Here is an 8,615-nt window from a genome sequence, read left to right as displayed (position 1 = left end):
TGTCCAGGCTGGTCTCGAACCCCTGAGCTCAAGCAATCCTCTCTCCTCTGCTTCCCAAAGTGCTGGGATTACAGGCGTGAGCCACTGCACCCAACAAAAATAAGCACCTTTTATGGTTCTTGGGGTCCATCTATATTTTAGTTAAAGACAGTAAATAAAGAAAATGATCTGGAAAGATGTTGAGAGTATTTGTTGATCACAGAGTAGAAATACTAATGGACTCTGTGGAAGAGTTTGGGAGGAAGAGGAAAAGGTGACAGAACTAAGTACTATGAGGGTACTTAGCTATGTGGGTATAGAGTTTTGTTATTGAAAGTATGTTCCATGAACCAGCATCATTGATTGGCACCACCTGAGAGCTTGTTAAACATGCAGAATTTCAGGCCCTATTGAAAACGTTTTCATCTTGCTGATTTTATTGCATGGGAGTAAAAAATAATTTATTATATGTACTTGAAATGACTAACTTTGTCTAAGAAGGACCCCAGGGAGAATCTCATTTATATCTCCTCCTGTGATTTATACAAGTCTGAGTACCTCTGCAAGACTGAGGGATAGCCAACAGAAATCTCCCTGTAGACGATCCCAAGAAATCTTTTGAGAAATATGAATCTGCATGCAAGGACTTGACATACAAGTTTGTAGCAAAGCCTTAGTCATTGGAAAGGCAGGGGATGATACTGAGTCAGCTTATTACTTAGATTTGTGTCCCCGTTCAGTCCCCTCCATAAACTCATATAAGCTATGAGTCAACACTGAAAGAGACCAATTTCCCTAACATCTCTATATGACATTGGTATACAAGCATCGTGTTTGTAATACTTATTCATAAAGTATGACATCCAAAGTACATTTACCTAGAATTCAGAGGAGCTTTACCATCTTGAAAAATTCAGTGTATCTACCATGATGATGCCCAGAGAGGGAAGAGGTGAAAGCCAGGCAAGTGACAGGTTGGTGAACACCAGCAGCTGTGATGAGCTCCTTCGCATGGCTTGGCAGGCAGAAGAATCCTGAGAAATTCCTGCTGCTGGAGTCAAGAAATAGATAATATGGCCCAATGATTAAGAATAGGCTTTGGAGTCATTTGTAGATTCAAATCCCAGATATTATTTTATCCTGCCTACATGGGGGTCCCTCATAGAAGGCATGTGCCAACTGAGGATGGGTGTCCAGTCTACAATAGTTCCTTCTTTCTTTCAACAAATACTGATTGGAGGCCCAGTGTATCAGGCACCATGGAGGATATGGCAATGGGCAAAGCAAATGAGTTTCTTTTGCTAATGGGTAAAGTGCAGAGGCACAACCCCCTCTGTACTGATGTCATAAAACTCAGCCTGCTCATGATATTTTACTATTTGCAAATTATAGACCCTTTGCAACCTCTCTACCAAGCTCCTTTTGGTCAGTTGAATTTGAACTTGATAGCTTTGCCCTGGATCCCTTCACTAATTTCCTCTTGACTTTCTACCCTTCCCTCTTCCTATAGGCAACCAGCTCCCACTTGCCAGAGAGAAGAGCTTTCAGATATTTATCCTCTGACAGCCCTAATAACCCCATCAGAAGGAACTAGAGTCATCTAATCCCCAGAGACTAGTGCAGCCTTTATTTACCTTTACCCTGCTTTTTGCTTCTCTGGCCTTCCATGAAGAGACCAAGTCTATAGCCCAATGTTAGAGGTTAGCCCATTTAGGACAATAGTTTTGGGAATCTCTGCCCCACACTTATTTCTGTCAGAGGCTGGCTCCAGCTAAAGGTGCTTACTTAGCTTCATGTTCACTGTACCAGCCAGGGTTCTCAAATACAAATAACAGCTATTGGCCCTGGCTAACATTAAGTCGAAAATACATTTATTGGAAGGATGTTGAATGACTCCGATTTGGCTGAGAAATGGAGACCTGGGCTTGGAAAACAAGCAGGAACCAGAGATCTGGCAGCCAGGGAAGTCTGGATGACAGGACAGACATGCTGGCACCACATCTATCACTGTTCTGTGTGGCTTGAATGGTGGCATTGTCATATCTGTTGCATGCTGCTACAGACAAAATCTAACTAGCTGTGCCTCCTCGCATCACTCCCTCTGAGTCCTAAAAAGAGCATCTAATTGCAGAGCCTAGGTCATGCTGTACTTCAGCTGTTCAGAAATGTAGACAAAATTTGGTGGCATGGTGATTGATTATCCTTCTTTATTGTTTTCTCTGGCTCATACTCCAAATCTGGCCAAGGAGTTGGAAGAATCAGGGTTGAGCATGGATTGAGGTGCAAAATTGTATTTGCAAAGGAGCTTCCAAGGGTTTCATGTTGACCTTCTTTAGGTTCATCACTGTGTAACCATCCTTTGGAACACTTATTTCTTTCTCTTCCTGACTTGCCCTTAGTTCCTTTGTAACTTCTTCCCCTTTTTCTCCACCTTTCACTTTTCCAAGTTTCTCTGCAACACTATTTGAACCTGTGTTTCCATGACAAAGATCTTTATCCCAGCCTTAATCATTTCAAAAGTTCATTGTGGCATGATTCTATACCTTTTTCAGCTTTAGGGTGTTTTCACACTGGAAAAATCTGTGCACCTGTAGATGAAGTTATTTATTTTCTAGCATCTTGTTCTGCTATCCAAACACTATAGCTTTTTTTTTTTTTTTAATAGAGACAGGATCTTTCTTTCTTTCTTTCTTTCCTTTCCTTTTCTTTTCTCTTCTTTCTATTTTTTATTTTTGAGTCAGAGTCTCACTGTGTTATCCAGGTTGGAGTGCAGTGGCATGCTCACAGCCACTGCGGCCTTGACCTGCTAGGCTCAGGCAATCCTTCCGTCTCAGCCTTCCAGGTAACTGGAACTATAGCGCAAACTACCACACCTGGCTAATTTTTTGGTTTTTTTATTGTTGAGACTAGGTCTTGCCAAGTTGCCTAGGCTGGTCTTGAACCCCTGGTCTCAGGCAATCCTCTCGCCTCATCCTCCCAAAGTGGTGGGATTATAGGCTTCAGCCACCGTGCCCAGCCACTATACTTATACTCTCAATGGGCATTTAGGCCTTATTTTTAGCTACTGCACTGCTACACTACTGAAAAAAGTACCTCAGCATAAAAGCCACAAATATTTTAGGGGAAAATAGCAGTAGATAAACACTGAAAAAGAAGGCTCTTGGAAGACTTATTTGGGGGTACTTATTTCCAAATTTAAAAAAAATATAGTAATCTAGGGCAAAAATGAAATAGAAACAAAAGGTTTATAACATGAAAAAGGAAATTAAATTTTTGGGAATGAATTACTCTGTTTAAGGGTAGGACAGTTTAAGAGTTAAGTAAACTAGGCCAGGTGTAGTGGCTTATGCCTGTAATCCAGCACTTTGGGATTGTTTGAGCCTAGGAGTTAGTGACCAGCCTGGGACATAGAAAGATCCTGTCTCCATTGCCAGGCCGTTGTGGTCATTTCCTTGCTAAGCTATGATGTGCCCATGTTTCTTTAGCTTTGGCTCCCTCCCCTACCTTGGGGAAGTGAATCTCCTCTTTCTCTCTCAAATTTACTTTCTAAATAAATTATATTTTTTAATCTTAAAAAAAGAAAGAAAGAAAGAAAGATCCTGTCTCGAGATTTGTGGCTTTTATGTTGAGGCACTTTTTCCAATAGTGTAGCAGTAGTAGTAGTGAAAAAATAAGACTTAAATGCCTAGTGATAGTATACTGGCTGGGCGCAGTGGCTCACGCCTGTAATCCCAGCACTTTGGGAGGTGGAGACAAGAGGACTGCCGGAGCCCGGGATTTCAAAACCAGCCTGAGGAATTTGGTGAGTCTTCGTCTCTACAGTAAATCCAAAAATTAGCCAGGTATGGTGGCACATGCCTATAGTTTCAGCTACTTGGAAGGCTGAGGCGAAGGATCACCTGAGCCCAACAGGTCGAAGCTGGTGGCTTGAGTATGCCATTGCACTCCAGCCTGGGCGACAGAGTGATACTCTGACTCAAAAAAAAAATTAGTTTAGTGGTTTAAAAAATTGTGGCATATTCATCTAATGGAATTCCATACAGTTATTCAAAAGAATGATGCAGATTTTTATGGAGACATGCCTGACACATACTAGTAGGGGAAAAAGAATGGAGATAGATGAGGTATGTATGGTATATTATCATTTGGGAAGAAATTTGTATATGCAAAGAATGTCTCCAGAATGATGCACAGGAAACTGGTAATAATGATGCCTCTGGATAAGGAATCTGTTAGCTAGAGAGAAGTGGTGTGAGAGAGACATCCTTTTCACTGCATGGTACCAAAATAAACTAAATTATTTCTACTGGAGGAAAATCCAGATATGTAGACATAAATTGTGTTTTATGATTCATGTGAAAGGCCTTGAAAAATTACTCCATTTAAAGACGACTTGGCTTATAGTCTAAATATTTTCTGATTTCCCTGTCAGTTTGCCACAAAAAGTTTGGGAAAAACAGGATGTTTGGTTTCACTTTAATCTCTTTGGAGAGGTTGATATGCTGTTTTAAAGAGCCATTTTAAAACATAGGGATTGGATATCTAACTGTATCTTCTCTCCTATGTTACTTTCTTGTTTACCAAATATTTACAGAGGTCCTACAGGGGACCAGGTTAGTGCTGCACGTTGAAGTGGCCCATATGTAAGCAGCTTTCAGATCCTCTGACAAGAATAGAGAAAACATCGGAAGGCTGAGGCGGAAGGATCGCCGGAGCCCAGCAGGTCGAGGCTGGGTGACACTCCGGTCTGGGTGACAGAGTGAGACTCCAGCTCCAAAAAAAGAATAGAGAAAACAAGCCAGGCTCGGTGGCTCAGCCTGTAATCCCGCGCCTTTGGGAGGCTGAGGTGAGTGGATTGCCTGAGCCCGCGGGTTCGAGACCTGCCTGAGCAACTTGGCGAGACCTCATCTCTACAATAAATCAAAAAATTAGCCGGGCGTGGTAGCGCATGCCTGTAATTCCAGCTACTCGGAAGGCTGAGGCGGAAGGATCACCGGAGCCCAGCAGGTCGAGGCTGCGGTGGCCGGGAGCGGCCACTACATTCCAGTCTGGGCGACAGAGTGAGACTCCAACTCAAAAAAAAAAAAGAATAGAGAAAACATAAACCTAATGATGTGAACTCTTGCTCTATCTTTTTTTTAGAGGACTTTACTTGATTCAATAAGCACTAAAAATGTTTGTTTGTTTGTTTGTTTGTTTTAGTTAGAGACTCACTCTGTCGCCCAGGCTGGAGTACCGTGGCACACACTCAGCTACCGCAGCCTTGGCCTGCTGCTCTCAGGTGATCCTTCTGCGTCAGCCTTCCAAGTAGTTGGAACAACAAGTGCACACCACCACACCCTGCTAATTTTTCATTTATTTATTGTAGAGACAGGTCTTGACAAATTGCCCAGACTGGTCTTAAACCCCTAGGCTCAGGCAGTCCTCTCACCTCTGCCTCCCAAAGTACTGGGATTACAGGCATGAGCCACCATGCCTGGCTAGCACTAAAAAATATTTACCTCTTAGACAATTATGTCAAAAAATTTTTTGAGTAGTCCATTGTCTAAACTGCTTAAACTGAATATTTTTGCCAGACGTGGTGGCTCAAGCCCATAATCCTAGCACTTTGGGAGCCCAAGGCAAGAGGACTGCCTGAGCCCAGGGGTTTGAGACCAGCCTGGGCAACTTGAAGAGACCTCTCTACAATAAATCAAAAAATTAACCAGGTGTAGCAGCTCACACCTGTAGTCCTAGCATTTTGGGAAGCTGAGGCAGAAGGGTCACTTGAGCTCAGGAGTTTGAGGCTGCAGTGAGCTGTGATCATACTGCTGCACTCTAACCTGGGCAACAGAGCAAGACTTAATCCTGTTTCAAAAAAAAAATAATCACATTGAACTTGCAGTCAGATGACTTAGATTTTATGCCTAGCTTTACCACTTTCTGGGCGATCTTGGGCAAGTCACTTGACTTGTCTGATCTTCAATTTTCTCCTCTGTAAAATGGGAAAATAATAATTCCTCATTTACTGAGTTGTTATGAGGTAAATGAAAAAATAAAGAGGAAGGAGGACTTTGTAACCTGTAATGATCTATTCAATTAGAAATACAGTCACAGGCCAGGTGCAGTGGCTCATGCCTGTAATTCCAGCACTTTGGGAGGCCGAGGTGAGAGGATTACCTGAGCTCACAGGTTCGAGACCAGCTTGGGCAACTTGGCAAGATCTCATCTCTACAATAAATCAAAAAATTAGCTAGGCATGGTGGCGCGTGCTTGTAGTTCCAACTACTTGGAAGGCTGAGACGGAAGGATCGCCTGAGCCCAGTAGGTCAAGGCTGCGGTGACCATGAGACTCTGACTAAAAAAAAAAAAAGGAAGAAAGAAGGAAATACAGTCACATCCATTTGCCTTATAATATCTGGTCTAGTTTTCTTTGTAGCTGGCTACTTACCTAAATTCCTAGAGAGCTCTCTTGGAAGCCTGTCTAGGGATGATATTACTGAGAGGGGAAGGTTTATGGATATGGGAAAGAAACTGAAATTTTCTTCCTTGTCACTTTATTTTGTTTCTCTTTGCTCTCTTTTACTTTCTAGAAGACTTTGATCCACTCCTTCAACAAAAGGAGAAGAGGAAAAAGAAGTTTTTTTCCCCATTCCTATATTTCATCTGGATTTCTTTTTTTTTTAATTTTAATTTTTTGAGTCGGAGTCTCACTCTGTCACCCAAGCTGGAGTACAGTGGCACACTGCTCATGGCCACCGCAGCCTCAACCTGCTGGGCTCAGGAGATCCTTCCACCTCAGCTTTCCAAATAACTGGAACTATAGGCATGCGCCACCACTCCTGGCTAGTTTTTTGATTTATTGTAGAGATGAGGTCTCACCATGCTGCCCAGACTGTCTTGAACCTGTGGGCTCAGGCAATCCTCTCCCTTCTGCCTCCCAAAGTTCTGTGAGTACAGGCCTGAGCCACTGGGCCCAGCCCTTTCATCTGGATTTCTACAGTGCTTTATATACATTTGTAGCACACAGAGTCATGGTATATTGTGGTTATGTGTTGATGCATCTGTTACTACTGCTGAGCCTTTTTTTTCTTATTGTTTTTCATGGTAGGTTCTCAATAAATATTTGTTGAATTGAATTTACCTGAATAAAATATGATGTAATTGAAAATGTTGGCAGCTCAGAGCATATTTCACACAGATCAAGTGATATATTCAAGGAGAGTTTCAAAGGGGTTAAGAATAGAGATCTGGATCCAAGCAGTTTTGTTCAGACAATTTTGAGGGGTTAAACTTGCAAGCTAGAGACTTTGTTATGGAAAAAATGCAGCAGATGAAGAATTGTGAAATACTGCCAGGAAAACATCTGGAAATTTTTGAGCCTTTGGCAAAGATGTGCTGCTTCTGACTGGAGGACATTCCATTTTCTTTTCTCCTGTCTCTAATCTTGCAGCATAACTCATAACACATAATAAATAAGCAAAATGTATTGAATCCCTAGACCAGGCACGGTGACACAAGCCTGTAATCCCAGCACTTTAGGAGGCCAAGGCAAGAGGGATGCCTAAGCCTAGGGGTTCAAGATCAGCCTGGGCAATTTGGCAAAACCTCGTCTCTACAATAAATCAAAAAATTAGCCAGACATGGTAGCACACGCATTGATTCCAGCTACTTGAAAGCCTGAGGTGGAAGGATCATCTGAGTTCAGCAGGTCGAGGCTACAGCCCTGCAGGTTGAGGCTACAGTGGCCGTGAGTGTGGCACTGCACTCCAGCCTGGGCAACAGGGTGAGACTCCAACTCAAAAAAAAAAAAAAAAGAGAATTCCCAACCGCTGATCCCTTGAAATTATGACCTGGTGATCCCTTTTCTCACCAATAATTCAGAAGTGAGCCTGGCACATGAATATAGCAGCTACCATCCTGACTTTTTCACCCCAATTTTGATTTAAAGTATTATCTCTCAGTATCAGACTTTGTCCCACTTTTGGTTTATATTTACGGAGGTCTTACAGTAAAGAGTTTATGTGAAAACTACTGTCTCATTATTTTTAAGGCATAATCTTTTAAAATTATGTTTCAAAATATAGGATAGGGAAAGTATTTGTATTTGAATAAATTTAAAAACTTCACCAGCAATAAAAAAATGTGAGTTAAGATACAATTTTTTTTTTTTTAGCCAGGTGCTGTGGCTCACGCCTATAATCCCAGCATTTTGGGAGACTGAGACAACAGGATTTCCTGAGCTCACAGGTTGGAGACCAACCTGGGCAACAGGGCAAGACCTCGTCCCTACAGTAAATCAAAAAATTTAGCCGGGCATGGTGGTACACACCTGTAGTTCCAGCTACTTGAAAGACTGAGGCAGAAGGATCAGGCCAGGTGCAGTAGCTCACACCTGTAATCCCAGCACTTTGGAAGGTTGAGGTGAGACAATTGCCTGAGCTCAGGGGTTTGAGACCAGTCTGAACAACTTGGCAAGACCTTGTCTTTACAATAAATAAAAAAAATTAACCAGGCGTGGTGTGGTCCTCGCTTGTGGTTCCAGCTACTTGGAAGGCTGAGGCGGAAGGATCACCTGAGCCCAGCAGTTCAAGGCTGCAGTGGCCGTGAGCATGCCACTGCACTCCAGCCTGGGTGACAGAGTGAGACCCTGACTC

This window comes from Carlito syrichta, unplaced genomic scaffold (assembly GCF_000164805.1).
Source record: "Carlito syrichta isolate Samal-C Ts95f unplaced genomic scaffold, Tarsius_syrichta-2.0.1 Scaffold287784, whole genome shotgun sequence".
Lineage (NCBI taxonomy): Eukaryota > Metazoa > Chordata > Mammalia > Primates > Tarsiidae > Carlito > Carlito syrichta.
The sequence above is the reverse complement of the archived record's forward strand: the minus strand, read 5'-3'. Positions refer to the sequence as shown.